This window comes from Chiloscyllium punctatum, chromosome 36 (assembly GCF_047496795.1).
Source record: "Chiloscyllium punctatum isolate Juve2018m chromosome 36, sChiPun1.3, whole genome shotgun sequence".
Classification (NCBI taxonomy): Eukaryota; Metazoa; Chordata; class Chondrichthyes; order Orectolobiformes; family Hemiscylliidae; genus Chiloscyllium; species Chiloscyllium punctatum.
This window is the reverse complement of record NC_092774.1, coordinates 29,263,661-29,279,660: the sequence shown is the minus strand read 5'-3', so window position 1 is coordinate 29,279,660 and position 16,000 is coordinate 29,263,661. Positions and strand designations below refer to the sequence as shown.

General features: G+C 46.7%; 1 non-coding gene across 1 annotated transcript; it reads left to right on the top strand.

Moving 5' to 3' along the window:
* The first annotated feature begins 5,451 nt into the window (after window positions 1-5,451).
* Window positions 5,452-5,525, top strand: trnan-guu (transfer RNA asparagine (anticodon GUU)). Its single transcript has one exon. It is a non-coding gene; the product is annotated as a tRNA-Asn (tRNA).
* Window positions 5,526-16,000: the final 10,475 nt, after the last annotated feature.

Here is a 16,000-nt window from a genome sequence, read left to right as displayed (position 1 = left end):
GTGGCGTGTTAAAGTGGTAGGAAAGCAGAAGCTCAGGGCCTTTTTTCGCGGGTAGAACCGAGATGTTCTGCGAAGCAGACACCCAGTTTATACTTCATGCTCCGTTGGGAAAACGACGCTGTGAGCAGCGAATGCAGTCGACTAGGTTGCGGCAAATGTGCAGGTAAAGTGCTGCTTCACCTGGAAGGTATGTTCGAGCCTGGAAGGATATCCAGGAGGGAGCAGGTAAATTGTGCTTCTGAGTGAAATCACGGTTCGTAAAAATAGAATGTGGCAATTTAGACAGAGTTAATGTTTGCTCGTCGGCGATATGTCTGCCGGTGCGTGATGGGAGCATAACCCAGAAGGGAAACCATCTTCCCTCTTCACTCAATGTCGTCTTTAGCAGCTTTCCCGTATAACGGCGCACTGTTGTGCACCTCGCCTTCTCATCTGCTTCCCAAAAAACGTCGACGTAAATATTTCACATTGATACACAGGCCCAGTGTGCAGAGTTGAGATGACACACCCGTGGAGGTCTGCGGGGTCTTCTCCTGTTCTCTGTACCCTATGTTGAGGAGGGCAATACTTGTCACTGGTCACTCCGGTGTCAGAGAAAAGTTTAGAAAGAAAACGGGTTAATCTTCTGTCAGTAGAGAGGACCCGGTTCCTGGGGACGGGCAAACGGCAGCAGAGAGACAGAATGAGAAGCAGCTGTTCAGACAGTCATAGAGATGTACAGCATGGAAACAGACCCTTCGGTCCAACCCGTCCATGCCGACCAGATATCCCAGCCCAATCTCGTCCCAGCTGCCAGCACCCGGCCCATATACCTCCAAACCCTTCCTATTCATATATCCATCCAAACGCCTCTTAAATGTTGCAATTGTACCAGTCTCCGCCACTTTCTCTGGCAGCTCATTCCATACACGCACCACCTCCTGCGTGAAAAAGTTGCCCCTTAGATCTTTTTTATATCTTTCCCCTCTCACCCTTAACGTATGCCCTCTAGTTCTTGACTCCCCGACCCCAGGGAAAAGACTTTGCCTATTTATCCTATCCATGCCCCTCATAATTTTGTAAACCTCCATAAAGTCACCCTTCAACCTCCGACGTTCCAGAGAAAACAGCCCCAGCCTGTTCAATGTCAACTGGACTTTACTCTGAGCAAGACTCAGCTGGTTCAAGAGGTAGTGTGGGGGCAGGGGCGCTGGCCCACCAACCGTGTGGCTCGTTGGTCTCGGGGTATGATTCTCGCTTTGGGTCTTCGTCGACGCAGACGTGCGAGAGATCCCGGATTCAAATCCCAGACAAGCCCGCGTTTCATGATTTGTGCGAAAGTGCCTGTTTAATTTCCTCAAAAAGCATCTTCGTAAAACGAGGTTGGGCTCCCTGGAGGACCAATGGGACAGAAAGCAGCGAAGTGAAATGATTGGAGATAGCGTTGAATAAGTTGACGTGAGTGGTGCAGTGTTTGAGGGATGTGTTGGGGCCAGAACCCAAGAGGGAGACCACTCTCTCCTATTCATTCAACGTCGTCTTTAGCTGCTTTCCCGTATAACGGCGCTCTGTTCTGCACCTTGCATTTTCATCCGCTTCCCAAAAAAGCTTCGACATAAATATTTCACAATGATATACTGGCCCAATGTGCACAGTTGAGGTGAAAACCTCTGAGGGGTCACCTGCTCTCTGTATCCTATGTTGAGAAGGGCAATGCTTGTCACTGGTCACTCCGGTGTCAGAGAAAACTTTAGAAAGAAAACAATTTAATTTGGTTGACGCAGTGGTGCAGTGTTTGAGGGATGTCAGCGATGAGGGTCGATTGGAAATTTGGGAGAGCTCTCTTCGGAGTACAGAAGTTTGAAATCTGGCCCGATTGAAGCTTTTCAAGTCATGCGAAGTCTCGACAGAGAAAGTAACGTCGTCAAAATGTTCCCACGCCTGAAAGGATCGGCAACGATTCGGCAGAGTTTTAAAGTCATGAGGAAAAAAACCAAAAGTGACATTAGGAAGAATGCTTTCGTTCAGGGTGTGATTGGGGTCAGTAAATCACTAACTGACACCAACAAAGAGGCTGATTCATTGGACGTAAAGGGGAAGATTTGGTTCAACCAATATACGGAGTCAACGTACTCCTTTCGTGATTTGAAATGTAAGGAGCTGCCGTGGTGGAGCTTAACAAGATTCGGACATCCAACTTTCAGAACTCGAGCCAGACGCGCCACCGCTGCGCCACATGCTCACAGATGCCGTACTGGCGAAGCTGTGCGCTTTTAATGGGGTCCGGAAAATGGTCCCCAAACGGAAAGGGACTGCGGATGCTGAGAAGCCGAGACCAAAAGAGAAACTCGGTAGGTTTGACAGTACCTGTCGAAGAAAACAAAATTTTGAAATGTTGTCTCTGATTCTCTTTCCACAGACGTTGCCTGACCTGCTGAGTTACTCCTGCAATTTCTAACTGAAAGTTCATTTCATCTTTTGGGGTGAAACACCTAAAGATCTGCAAACACCATGTGCTGATATTGAACCCTTTCGAATCACTGTGAAGTGATTGGATTCAAACAAACTCTGCGATGATTCACTCTTTCTCAGCTCCATAGGCAGACAGACCTGGGAAGTCAAGCTGTCAGTGTGGTTCTGTATTCGTGGGCCGAGTGGTTGATGCGATGTACATGAAATCCATTGCGGTTTCCCCACGCAGGTGTGAACCCTGCCGAGTACAAAATGAGAAATGTCGTCGAAAAGAAAGGGAGCTTGCTCCCCGGCTTCTTCTTTAAGATTCAAATCAGTGGAGGGGGAAAAATATTTCACTCAAATTGGGACTGGTGGGAATCTGCAACCCACTGCCTGTTCGGGTGAAGCAAGCCGATACCCGCAGAGCTTCTTTGGAGGCTATGAGCAAAGTGTTTGGAAATGAGACTAGAACAGTGAGGTGCTTGAAATCGTGATCGAAATGAAGCAGGCACCTGAGGACAAGGGTGTTTCCTTTGCCAGTGAAAGATACTGCTTCACAAAGTTGTGCCTGTGGAAGGGAATCAGTGACGGTGATTATCTTTGGTTGTTCACCTTGTGAATGAACCCATTGCTGCGCATGTCCGTGTTAACGTCAGAACTCTTCAGCGTGGTGGCGTTAGATACGCACAGGGCCGGGGTGCAATGGATGATGAATCTGACTCCACCTACCTGTTTGAAATGCAGCTCACAGCTTCTTCACACACCCCAATTAATCTTCTCATTGTCCTGAAGCCGGCATACGGTTTGAATTCCCGATCTGCGGGAATGAGAATCCTTTCACTGTCTCGCGTCAGTAAATGTCCCTGAGAACATCTGAGTCAACTCACAGCGCAGTCAGATGAGGGGAAGCTGAAATAGCCCCACATGCTGCTCACGGGCACATTTTATTCTCCCCAACTCAACGCCTCAACCACTGCGGCTCCTGGGAGTGGAAAAGAAACAATCACCAAAACCAGTCTAAGCTCTGTGAATCTTCAGAAAATCAGCAAACGTTCATCCCTTCGGATTTTCTATCCTGGGCTGACAGGGATGGGTTTTGTCACTCTTTTGTAGGACATTGCAAGTGGATGTTTTGCAAAAAAGCACCACAATGCAATCTGATTAATCAGGACCTGGATGTTTTCGGTCTTTGAATGTAAGTGTTGTGCTCCAGAACTTTGCTGTTCACAGTTTATAATACTTATCTTCCCAGTCCCCTGTATCACTTGTCGAAAATGTTTAATTTGTGTCTTGTAATCCTTTCACTGTCTGCTCATGAGGATAGCGTTTCCGTGTTTTACCTAAATTATCTTGACCTTGCATACCTCAAGCCTCAAGCGAATTTCACGAGAAACCTTGTCTAGTTCAAAAGCCAACTGTTAATGATGGCTCTGTTCCTTGTCACGTGTCCAATTTCAGATCGATGTTGTTAATGTCCCTTCTACTCCTTCAGATCCAGGTTTCGCTCACAGGGCTAGAACAGAACTGTCACCAAATACATTTACCAATCTACGTTCATCCTATCGATTGTATTAGCATCATCAACGCTTCTCATCAAAATAACTCGAGAGACTTTCATCACAATTTTCTGTGAACAATCATACATTAGCTTTGCTGAATGAACCCCAAATTTCTTGAAGTGGCTCCTTATTTTCGGCCCTGATTATTAATCTCTCTCCGCATGGGAATGGATCCTTCCCAGCCGCTCTATCTCTCATCAATGTGTTTAGTTCAATTCGATCTCCCATCAGCCTCCTCTGTCCTGATCAAATCCAGGGGAACAGGAACCGTTGGGGCTATGGCGCGGACAGGACAATCCCAATACTCACCTTTCCTGTTAGAACTAATCCATGAGAAAGTTTAGACCACAACTTTGGGCGTGTACTTGTGGCCGAACACTTAAGGTGTTGGCGAAGAGATCCTTTGGGGCACCCCTGCTCAGGGTGGTAACCTGCTGGCTATGCTTTCTTCGCTGGCGATTTTAAATGACTTCCTGTTGGTTGCATTATCGCTCAAACTTCACAAAACACGTCTCAATAAAGACCCGTTTTCTCATGTCTGGGAATTGTTTGCCATGCAGGAAACTCGGGTTCTGAACAAACAACGTACCAGACTCACAACGTCAGCTCTGTTTCCCTTTCCACAGATGCTGCTCGACCCGTTGGCTTTCTGCAGTATTCTCTGTGTTTATTAGGCACAAGTGCTGCTTTTCATTCAAGAACTTCAATCCCTGTCCTCAGGTAACTGACTCTGGTCAGTGGCAATTGGTTCTTCTGATCATTAAACTGCCCATTCCCACCGCTTCTTCTCCCATCATGACCAACAGCCCCAGGAAATCTCCAGTTATTCTTCTTTGCTCCAAAGCGAACATTCTCCACCTTGGGAATGTCTCCCCAAAATGGAAATTCCTCATCCATGGACATGAGGCATGGCGTACAATTGGAAGAGATTTTGGCAAAATATTGTCAGTTAGGAAATGGAAAAATGTTCAAATGTTCATGAAGCAAAACAGAAATCCCAGTCTCCAGCTTTGTGAACCTTTAGAAACACTTTGGGAAGCGGATTTAGAGGAGAATGAAAGATGACCTGTCCGATTGAGCAGAGACAGTCCAGACACCGTCCCCTTGTTGAAGAGGCCGGGAGGTTGACTCTGATGTTCTCGGCACATGAACTGATCTGAGACATTGAAAGAATTGTCGTTCCTGCACATCAGGAATTCAAACCCCTTCTCCCCTGCGAGCCAATGAGAGAACTCGGGAACAGACAAAACACTGAAAGGCTGGAAGGGCGACGGCCCCGGAATAAGAAAGCTAGTTGCTCGTGACATGGATGTGTCTGCAGACTGTCCCCGGTATCTCCACAACACATCTCCAAGGCTTGATTATGGAAAAGTAAAACTGATAGACGACAATTGTAATTCTCGGCGGGAAGGCTGAATTATAAAATCACTAAGCGATGGTGCAGCCCACGACAGTGTCTGTCTCTGTGGTGCAATTGGTCAGCGCGTTCGGCTGTTAACCGAAAGGTTGGTGGTTCGAGCCCACCCAGGGGCGGTGTGTTCGCTGCCCTTCTTTGGCTTCGAAGCTGTGCGCTTTTAATGGGGTCAGGAAAATGTTCCCCAAACGGAAATCTTCTCCACACAGGGGTTTCCGAATTGAATTCATGTCTCACGGAAGGGACTGCGTATGCTGAGAAGACGAGACCAAAAGAGAAACTCGGCAGGTTTGACAGGACCTGTCGGAGAAAACACAATTTTGAAATGTTGCCTCTGATTCTCTTTCCACAGATGTTGCCTGACCTGCTGAGTTCCGCCTGCAATTTCTAACTGAAAGTTCATTTCATCTTTTGGGGTGAAACACCTAAAGGTCTGCAAACACCATGTGCAGATATTTAACCGTTTCGAATCACTGTGAAGTGATTGGATTCAAACAAACTCTGCGATGGTTCACTCTTTCTCAGCTCCACAGGCAGACAGACCTGGGAAGTCAAGCTGTCAGTGTGGTTCTGTATTCGTGGGCCGAGTGGTTAATGCGATGGACTTGAAATCCATTGCGGTTTCCCCACGCAGGTGTGAACCCTTCCGAGTACAAAATGAGAAATGTCGTCGAAAAGAAAGGGAGCTTGCTCCCCGGCTTCTTCTTTAAGATTCAAATCAGTGGAGGGGGAAAAATATTTCACTCAAATTGGGACTGGTGGGAATCTGCAACCCACTGCCTGTTCGGGTGGAACAAGCAGATACCTGCAGAGCTTCTTTTGAGGCTCTGAGCAAAGTGTTTGGAAATGAGACGAGAAGAGTGAGGGGCTTGAAATCGTGATCGAAATGAAGCAGGCACCTGAGGACAAGGGTGTTTCCTTTCCCAGTGAAAGATACTGCTTCACAAAGTTGGGCCTGTGGAAGGGAATCAGTGACGGTGATTATCTTTGGTTGTTCACCTTGTGAATGTTCCCATTGCTGCGCATGTCCGTGTTAACGTCAGAACTCTGCAGCGTGGTGGCGTTCGATACGCACAGGGCCGGGGCGCAATGGATGATGAATCTGACTCCACCTACCTGTTTGAAATGCAGCTCAAAGCTTGTTCACACACCCCAATTAATCTTCTCATTGTCCTGAAGCCGGCAAACGGTTTGAATTCCCGATCTGCGGGAATGAGAATCCTTTCACTGTCTCGCGTCAGTAAATGTCCCTGAGAACATCTGAGTCAACTCACAGCGCAGTCAGATGAGGGGAAGCCGAAATAGCCCCACATGCTGCTCACGGGCACATTTTATTCTCCCCAACTGAACGCCTCGACCACTGCGGCTCCTGGGAGTGGAAAAGAAACAATCACCAAAACCCAGTCTAAGCTCTGTGAATCTTCAGAAAATCAGCAAACGTTCATCCCTTCGGATTTTCCATCCTGGGCTGACAGGGATGGGATTTGTCACTCTTTTGTCGGACATTGCAAGTGGATGTTTTGCAAAAAAAAGCACCACAATGCAATCTAATTAATCAGGACCTGGATGTTTTCGGTCTTTGAATGTAAGTGTTGTGCTCCAGAACTTTGTTGTTCCCAGCTTATAATACTTATCTTCCCAGTCCCCTGTATCACTTGTCGAAAATGTTTAATTTGTGTCTTGTAATCCTTTCACTGTCTGCTCATGAGGATAGCGTTTCCGTGTTTTACCTAAATTATCTTGACCTTGCATGCCTCAAGCCTCAAGCTAATTTCACGAGAAACCTTGTCCAGTTCAAAAGCCAACTGTTAATGATGGCTCTGTTTCTTGTCACGTGTCCAATTTCAGATCGATGTTGTTAATGTCCCTTCTACTCCTTCAGATCCAGGTTTCGCTCACAGGGCTAGAACAGAACTGTCAACAAATACATTTACCAATCTACGTTCATCCTATCGATTGTATTCGCATCATCAACGCTTCTGAACAAAATAACTCGAGAGACTTTCATCACAATTTTCTGTGAACAATTCTACATTAGCTTTGCTGAATGAACCCCAAATTTCTTGAAGTGGCTCCTTATTTTGGGCCCTGATTATTCATCTCTCTCCGCATGGGAATGGATCCTTCCCACCCGCTCGATCTCTCATCAATGTGTTTAGTTCAATTCGATCTCATCTCTCCACAATGAATGTCCCAGGCTTTATTATGGAAAAGTAAGTCTTAGAGACGACAAATGTAATCTTAGGCGGTGAGGCTGAATTACGAATTCACTAATAGCCTCCCCTTAGCGATGTTGCTGCCGACGTAGTCACATTTCTCTATCGCATCGTTGGGCTGTGCGTTCAGCAGTTTACCGGGAGGTTGGTGATTCAACCCCGCACATGAGTGGTGTATTTGCTGCTCTCCCTCCAACTGCGAAGTTGTCTGCTTTTCATGGGGTCAGGCAAACAATTTGCAGAACAGTTGCTTCTCATTCTGTTTCGCTGCTGTCGTTTGTCCCGTGTCCAGGAACCGGGCCCTCTCCAATGGCAGAAAATTTAACTTTTTTGTTTCGAAACTTTTCTCTGACACCTGGGTGACCAGTGACAAGCATTGCCCTCCTCAACAGAGAACAGGAGAAGACCACGCAGACCGACACGAGTGTGTCACCTCAACTGTGCACATTGGGCCAGTAGAACAATGTGAAATATTTCTGTTGAGTGTTTTGGGTCGCAAATGAGGAGGCGAGGTGCAGAACAGTGCGCCCCTAGACGGGAAAGCCGCAAAAGACGACATTACGGGAATAGGAGAGAATAGGACATGGCGGATTTCAGGCCCTAAAGACATGGAACTCGATATTGAAGACCGGGGGCGCTGTAGGGTGTTCAAGTGGAAAATGAGACTTTGTTCTTCCATCTGGAGCTGAGCTTTGCTGGAACACTGCTGCATGCCTGATACAGAGATGTTGGCCAGGGAACAGGGTGGCGTGTTAAAGTGGCGGGCAACCAGAAGCTCAGGGCCTCTTTTGCAGGCAGAACCGAGATATTTTGCGAAGCAGTCACCCAGTTTATGCTTCATGCTACGTTGGGGAAACGACACTGTGAGCAGCGAATGCAGTAGACTAGGTTGTGGCAAATGTACAGGTAAAGTGCTGCTTCACCTGGAAGGTATGTTCGAGCCCTTGGATATTCAGGAGGGAGCAGGTAAATGGGCAGGTGTTACACATTCGGCGGTTACAGGGGAAAGTGTCTTGGGACAATGGGAGGTGGGTGTGGGGTGTTTCGAGTGAAGGAAGAGTGGACCCGAGGTGTAACCCTGCCCATTTACCTCCTCTCATATATAAATCCGTGAGGTTGAAAGAACATTCCATCCAATGATTCAGTACCACGTGACTCATGAACTAATTTGTATTCATGTTCCGGGGCCAGCCTCATTATTGTGTCACAGCAGCTGCAGGCCATCACCGGGGGCTCGCCCTATGACGTCACGGTGAGACTGGAAGCCCCCGAGACAGTTTATCAAAGAAACCTCCCGGTGGGTCAGGGCAACCCTGCATCGGGAAGCACTGGGATGGTCAACCACTACCAGTTAACATGGGGAACACATCTCCACATTATGCAGCCTCGAGGCAAACTTGCCTTCCTTCTACTTAAAGTTCAAGAGCCCTCAAACCGAAATTCCCTATGTACGTTTGGAATAATTTTTCCAGGTGTTCGCAAAGTATATCTATGAGCACTTTGTTAAAATTTGAATTTTGAGAGTGTTGAAATTTTGTGCTTTTGAGCGAAATCACAGTTCGAAAAAACAGAATGTGGGAATTTCGACAGAGTTTATGTTTGCACATTGGCGATATGTCTGTGGGTGCGTGATCGGAGCACAACCCAGAAGGGAAACGATCTCTCCTAAACACTCAATATCCTCTTTAGCAGCTTTCCCGTATAGCGGCGCTCTGTTCTGCACTTCGCCTTCTCATCTGCTTCCCAAAACACTTGGACAATGAGAAGCAGCTTTTATGGAAACTCTTTGCCGCTTGCAATACTTAGAGCAATGTAAAATGTATTTCACACTGAGCAAGTCTCAGCTCGTTCAAGAGGTGGGGTGCGTACGGGCGATGGGGTGCGCCTGGTTTCTAGCTCGTTGGTCTAGGGGTATGAATCTCGCCTTGGATCTTCTACTACTCCGACTTGCCAGAGATGCGGTGCATGAGGAATGTCAGCAATGAAGCGAGATTGGAAAATTGGGACTGCCCTCCACGGAGAACAGAAGCCTTGCAAATCATAAGAGGCCGAGACAAAGGAAATAATGTTGTGAAAATGCTCCCACGCTACAAAGGATCCACAACGATTCGGCAGAGTTTAAATGTCAGGAGGGAAAGAAGTAAAAGTGACATTAGGAAGAACGTTTTCGTACAGGGAGTGGTTAGGGTCAGTCAGTCCCTGTCTGACATTGACAAAGAGGAAGATTCAATGGACCCGAGAGGGAATTCGGTGGTCACGTTCAGATGTACAGATTTACACGGAAAAGGCAAGAGAATTATACGAATTGAGTCACACGTTTACTTACAGTGTAGAACCAGCAGAGCGAAGGTGGGCCGCATGGCCTCCGTCTACGCTGTGACACATGTTGTGATTCAGTGTGAGCTGAATATGTCACGAAATACTGGCCCAATTTACACAATTGAGGGGAAGTGCTTGTGGAGATTTGAGTTGTTTCCCGCCGGTCTGCTCTGAACTGAATCCTAACACCTCTTCTCTGAAATGGGAATGAGTTGGTGAAGTTGAAACAATTCGAATTCGAATCCCTACAGTGTGGAAACAGGCCCTCCTGCTCAACAAGTCCTTATCAACCCTCCGAAGAGTAACCCACCCAGACCCGACATTTACTTCTGACTGATGCGCCTAACCTACCGACCTCTGGGCACTATGGGGCAGTTTAGCATGGTCAGTCCACCTAACCTGCACATCTTTTGACTGTGGAAAGAAACCGGAGCACCGCAGGAAACCCACGCAGACACGGGGAGATTGAACAAACTCCACACAAACAAGCTGCACACGGGTAGGATCGAATTCAGGTCCCGTTATGAGACAGCAGTGTTAACCACTGAGCCACAAAGCCACATTATTTGCGGTCGTATTCATTCCCTGCAATAATTCCCCACTCCGGTTCAGACGTGAATGACAGGACGATCAGCATTTCGAAAGCAGCATCACCACACAGACACAGTTCCCATGATGAGGACACAAATCACCGATTGTGAATCATCTCGGAGAGATACAAGTGACAGAGAGTCACATGGAAATGATGGACTGAACGGCTTCAGGCTGCGGCGGAATGACGTCACGCGTTGATGCCGTCCCTCTCCCTGTCTCTGGGACAGAGCGGCTGAGGGAGAAACAATGGCTCATTTTTAACTTCATCTGGGACAGTTGGGGCTCAGATGTTTACTGCTGCCCGTTCGCAGCAAAGAAACAGACGCCAGTGTTAGAAAAGACTTTCTGCAGGATTGCTGTGTGAAGACGAATTCTGAGCACCGAGCAGCCTGCACACAAATGTACTCGTATGAATTTACCTGAGGGAACAGTTTCTGGTGTCCATTTCTCTCTGTCCCGCCATCACAGCATCTTTCTGTTTCTTTGATTACAGACCATTGTAATGTCGTTAAAACTTGCCCATTTCCTGTGCATGAGTGGAACTGACGTCTCCCATCCAAAGTGATTGAGAGAGAGCAGAAGAGCGAATGGGCTCTGCCCTCCCCCAGAAGACTTGCAAGGAGAAACAAAATGGTTTCATTATCCGCCAGTGGAGAGAGTCCGGTTCCTGGGAACAGGACAAACAGCAGCGTCCTGGGCGCAGGGAGACAGAATGAGAAGCAAATGTTGTGGAATCTCTTGCTGTTTGCATTTCTTGGAGCAATGTCAAATGTATTTCACACTGAGCAAGTCTCAACTTCTTCAGAGAAGAGCGCTTGGGGTGTCAGGGGTCAGGGCAGAGACGGAACTCAACGGCCATTGGCTCGCTGGTCTAGCGGTGCGAATTTCGCTTCGGGTCTTCAGCTACATGCTCGTGCGAGAATTGCTGGTTTGAATCCCGAACGAGCCCTCATTTCTTAAATTGCCTTGTGCAAAATTTCTCAATGAATCAAGATCGGACTGCCTGAAGTCAGGATGGCGCAGAGCTCCAGTTGCAGTGAGCAAGGCGAAGAGAACATTTGTGAAAAGTGGAGTCAAGTATTGCAGATTGTTCGCCTGTGCAATCCGAATCATCCAGCTGCATTACTGTTCAGTTCTGAGTGCGAAATTTCAGGAAGCGGGGAGTGAAGTGATTGGAGACAGTGCTGAACAGGTTGAAGTGAATGGTTGCATGCATGAGGAATGACAGCAGTGAAGATTGGAAAGTTGGGAACTTTTGATGAACAGAAGGCTGAAAGTTGGCCTGATTGAAGTTTTCCAAGTCATTAAGGGTCTAGACAGAGGAAGTAATGTCGTGAAAATGCTCCCATGAATGAAAGGATCGAGAACGATTTGGCAGAGATTTAAAGTATCAGGAAAAGTAAAAGTGGCATTAGGAAGAATGTTTTCGCACAGGAGTGGGGTCAGTAAATCCCTGTTTGACAGTGACAAAGAGGCAGATTCAATGGACACAAAAGGGAATTCGGTGGGCATGGTCAATGTAACAATGTACAGATTTACAGGGTGAGGTCTACAGAATGAGACACTTATTTATATATTGTATCGAGCCAGCAGAACTGAGTTGGGCTGCATGGCCTCAGTCTGCGCTGTCACACATTTTGTGATTTTGAGTAAAATCGGAGTTGGACTAACAGCATGTGGGAAATTTGACAACCGGTATATTCTGTCCAACAGGATACTCCATCACAGCAATGAAGGTGTTTTGACATCATTCTCGAAGGTCCATGACACAATGCAGATTCAAAACTGAGTATTCCTTTGAATCACTGAGTAATTTGTTTACAGTCATTCAGTTAAGGTGAGCGGAGTTGCGCATTGGGAGCCACTCCAGTTGACAGGTCGAAGCCGTTTTCTCCTGTGTGATAGTCCCACCAGCACTCCAATTTGCTGTGCTTCCCGTCAGTAGATGCAAATAAATGTCCCATTCTGATACACAGGCCACGGTCACCCAGCTGTGGTGACAAGCCTGTGAAAGGCTGCGTGGTCTTCTCCTGTTCTCTGTCGGGCTGCTACGATCCGAATCATCAAACCTCTCTTCTCCGAGATAGGAATAAACTGGCGAAGGTGAAACACATCAGTTGCGGTGTGTTCCATGTGCAGGAGGCCCTGCATTAATTCCCCACGCTGTTTCACACAGCAGCATCCTCTTGGTGAATTACGCTTGGCAAAAAGCAATTGAACCAAATCAGTGTCCGCCACTGGATTTTACTGACACCGTTTATAAAATTCAGGCTCACCGTTAATGTGGAGAGGGGCCGTCAGACTGTAGTTTCCGCTCCTCCTGTTGAATAAAGATAATTTTAACTGTGTCCAGTGAGAGGAAAGGATTTGCTGTTGGTGGAAAACATTTCTATCTGAACTCGCTGTCACTCTCCTGATAGATTGAAACATAAAGCTGGGAGTCTCTAGATTATGTTGTAAAAATATCAGAATAATGTTATTCACACCGCGCTGTCACCAACTGAATGAAGCGGCTGCCCAGAGGGAGGCGGCCCAGTGTTTAAACCCCCTGATCGAACAGTCTAGGTTTTACTTCTCACACTGGGGGAAGCTGAGCATTTACCCAAACAATGGGCGCAGCACCTCTCTGACACAGTGTTCACAAATCAAACGCATAGCGAAGCTTCATGTGTGATCGAAAGTGCCCAGAAAACAGACTTGGCTCAACACATACCTACGAGCGGAATCCTGTCTAGAGGTATAGTTGACTGCAGTGAGCCTGATGTGATTTGAACACGTAAACTGCTGAGGTGGAATCAGATGCGCTACGGTTGCGACACAAGCCTACAGCAAACAGGTCATTTCTTCATGGTTAAGGGAACTAATCGCACTGCAACGATTTTAGGTTATAAGAAACAACGGAGATCAACAGTTCATGTCTGTTCTGTCTCTCCCCCCTCTCCCTCTGTCTCTCGAAACAATTTCCTACTCTCTCTCAATAAAAAAACTGAAAGAATTGCGGATGCTGTATATCAGAAACAAAAAAACAGTCGTTGCCGGTGACCCTTCCATAGAACTGATAGTGATTGGGAAAATGTCGGTTTATATGCGAAAAACATTGTGGGAGGAAGGCGGACGTAGTAAATGATAGATCAGGACAGAGCCCAAAGCGAGGGAAGAACTGTTGGACAGGAAAGGGAGTTGATAACGATCTGCGTGGGAGGGTGATAAACTGTTAGTAGCTGAGAATAGGTAGTGTGTAATGACAGACTATGTGATAACAAGGCTTGGTGTGTGTGGAAGGGACGAGGATACTATGGATTTCAGGCCCTAGAATTATTGGATTCGATATTGGGACCGAAAGGATGTATGATCCCCAAGTGCAATATTTGGTGCTCTTCGTTCTGCTGGTGCTGAGCTTCGCTGGAACACTGCAGCAAACTTGAGACAGAGATGTTGGCCAGGGAACAGGGTGGGGTGTGGAATTGGCAGGCAACTGGAAGCTCGGGGTCTTTTTTGCGGGTAGAACATAGGTCTTCTGTGCAGCAGTCACCCAGTTTACGCTTCATTTCCCCAAAGTAGATGAGATCACATTGTGAGCAGCGAATGCAGTAGACCGGGTTGTGGAAAGTACAGGTAAAGTGCTGCTTCACCTGCAAACTATGTTTGGGCCTTTGGATAGTGAGGAGGGTGCAGGTTGATGGGCTTGTGTTACACATACGGCAGTTGCAGGGGAAAGTGCCTTGCGACTATTGGGGTGGGAATGGGGGTAGGGTTGGTGGGAATGAAGGAAGAGTGTACCCAAGGTATAACTCCTTCCCATTTACTTATCCGTCAAATAGAGAAATGTATTAAGTGTGTACAAGGCATTTTCTCAATCACAGTGTGGATGCACATACTGGGGAGAGTGCAAAACCTAAGGGCCAGCAACCATAATACTATTAACATTAGAATGGAGATTGAAAATAATATATCAGATCTAAACGTTGAAGTTCTCAATTGGAGGAATACTCAGGTATGAGGCAAGATCTTTCAAAAGCTGATTGGGGGCAGATGTTTGCACGTTAATGGACTGCTGGAAAATGGGAAGCCTTCAAATATGAGATAACAAGAGTCCAGACAGTATATTCCTGTTAGGGTGAAAGGAAAGGCTGGTATGTTGGGGAATGCTGGATGACCAGAGAAATTGACATTTTGGTTAAGACAAAGAAGGAAGCAGATGTCAAGTAGAGACAGAGAGATCGAGTGAATCCTCAGTGTATAAAGGCAGTACGACCATACTTAAGAGAGAAATCATGAGGGCAAAAAGGGGACATGAGATAGCTTTGGAAAATAGAGTTAAGGATAATCCAAAGGGTTTTTATAAATACATTAAGGACAAAAGGGTAACAAGGGAGAGAATAGGGCCCATCAAAGATCAGCAAGGCAGCCTTTGTGTGGAGCTGCAGTCGATGGGGGAGATACTGAACGGATATTGTGCAACAGTGTTTACTGTGGAGAAGGGCATGGAAGATATATAATGTGAGAAAATGGATGGTTACATGTTGAAACAATGTCCATATTACAGATGAGAAATTGCTGGATATCTTGAAATGCATAAAAGTGGATAAATCGCAAGGAGCTGATCAGGAGTACCCTAGAACTCTGTGGGAAACTGGGGAAGTGATTGCTGGGCCTTTCACTGAGATATTTGTGTCATCAATAGTCACAGATGAGGTGTCGGAAGGCTAGAGGATGGCTAACATGGTGCTACTATTTAAGAAAGGTGGTAAGGAAAAGCCAGGGAACGATAGACCGGTGAGCCTGACATCCATGATGGGCAAGTTGTTGGAGAGAATCCTGAGAGGTAGGATTTACATGTATTTGGAAAGGCAAGAATTGGTTAGGGATAGTCAGCATGGCTTTATGCTTGGGAAATCATGTCTCACTAACGTGATTGAGTTTTTTGAAAAAGTAACAAAGTGGATTGATGAGGGCAGAGCGATGGACGTGATCTATATGGACTTCAGGAAGGCATTCATCAAGGTTCCTCATGGGAGACTGGTGAGCAAGGTTTAATCTCATGGCATGCAGGGACAACTAGCCATTTGGAGACAGAACTGGCTCGAAGGCAGAAGACAGAGGGTTGTGATGGAGGGTTTAATTTCAGGCTGAAGGCCTACGACAAATGGTGTGTCACAAGGATCGATGCTGGATCCACTACGTTTTGTCATTTATATAAATGATTTGCGTGTAAACGTAGGAGGTATAGTCAGTAAGTTTGTAGATGACACCAAAATTGGAGGTGTAGTGGACAGCAAAGAAGGATACCTCAGATTTCAACGGAATCTTCATCAGATGGGCCAATGGGCTGAGGAGTGGCAGATGGAAGTTAATGTAGATAAATGTGAGGTGCTGCAATTTGGAAAAATAAATCAGAAACGGACTTTTACACTTAATGATAAGTTCCTTGGAAGTGTTGCTGAACAAAGAGACCTTGGAGTTCA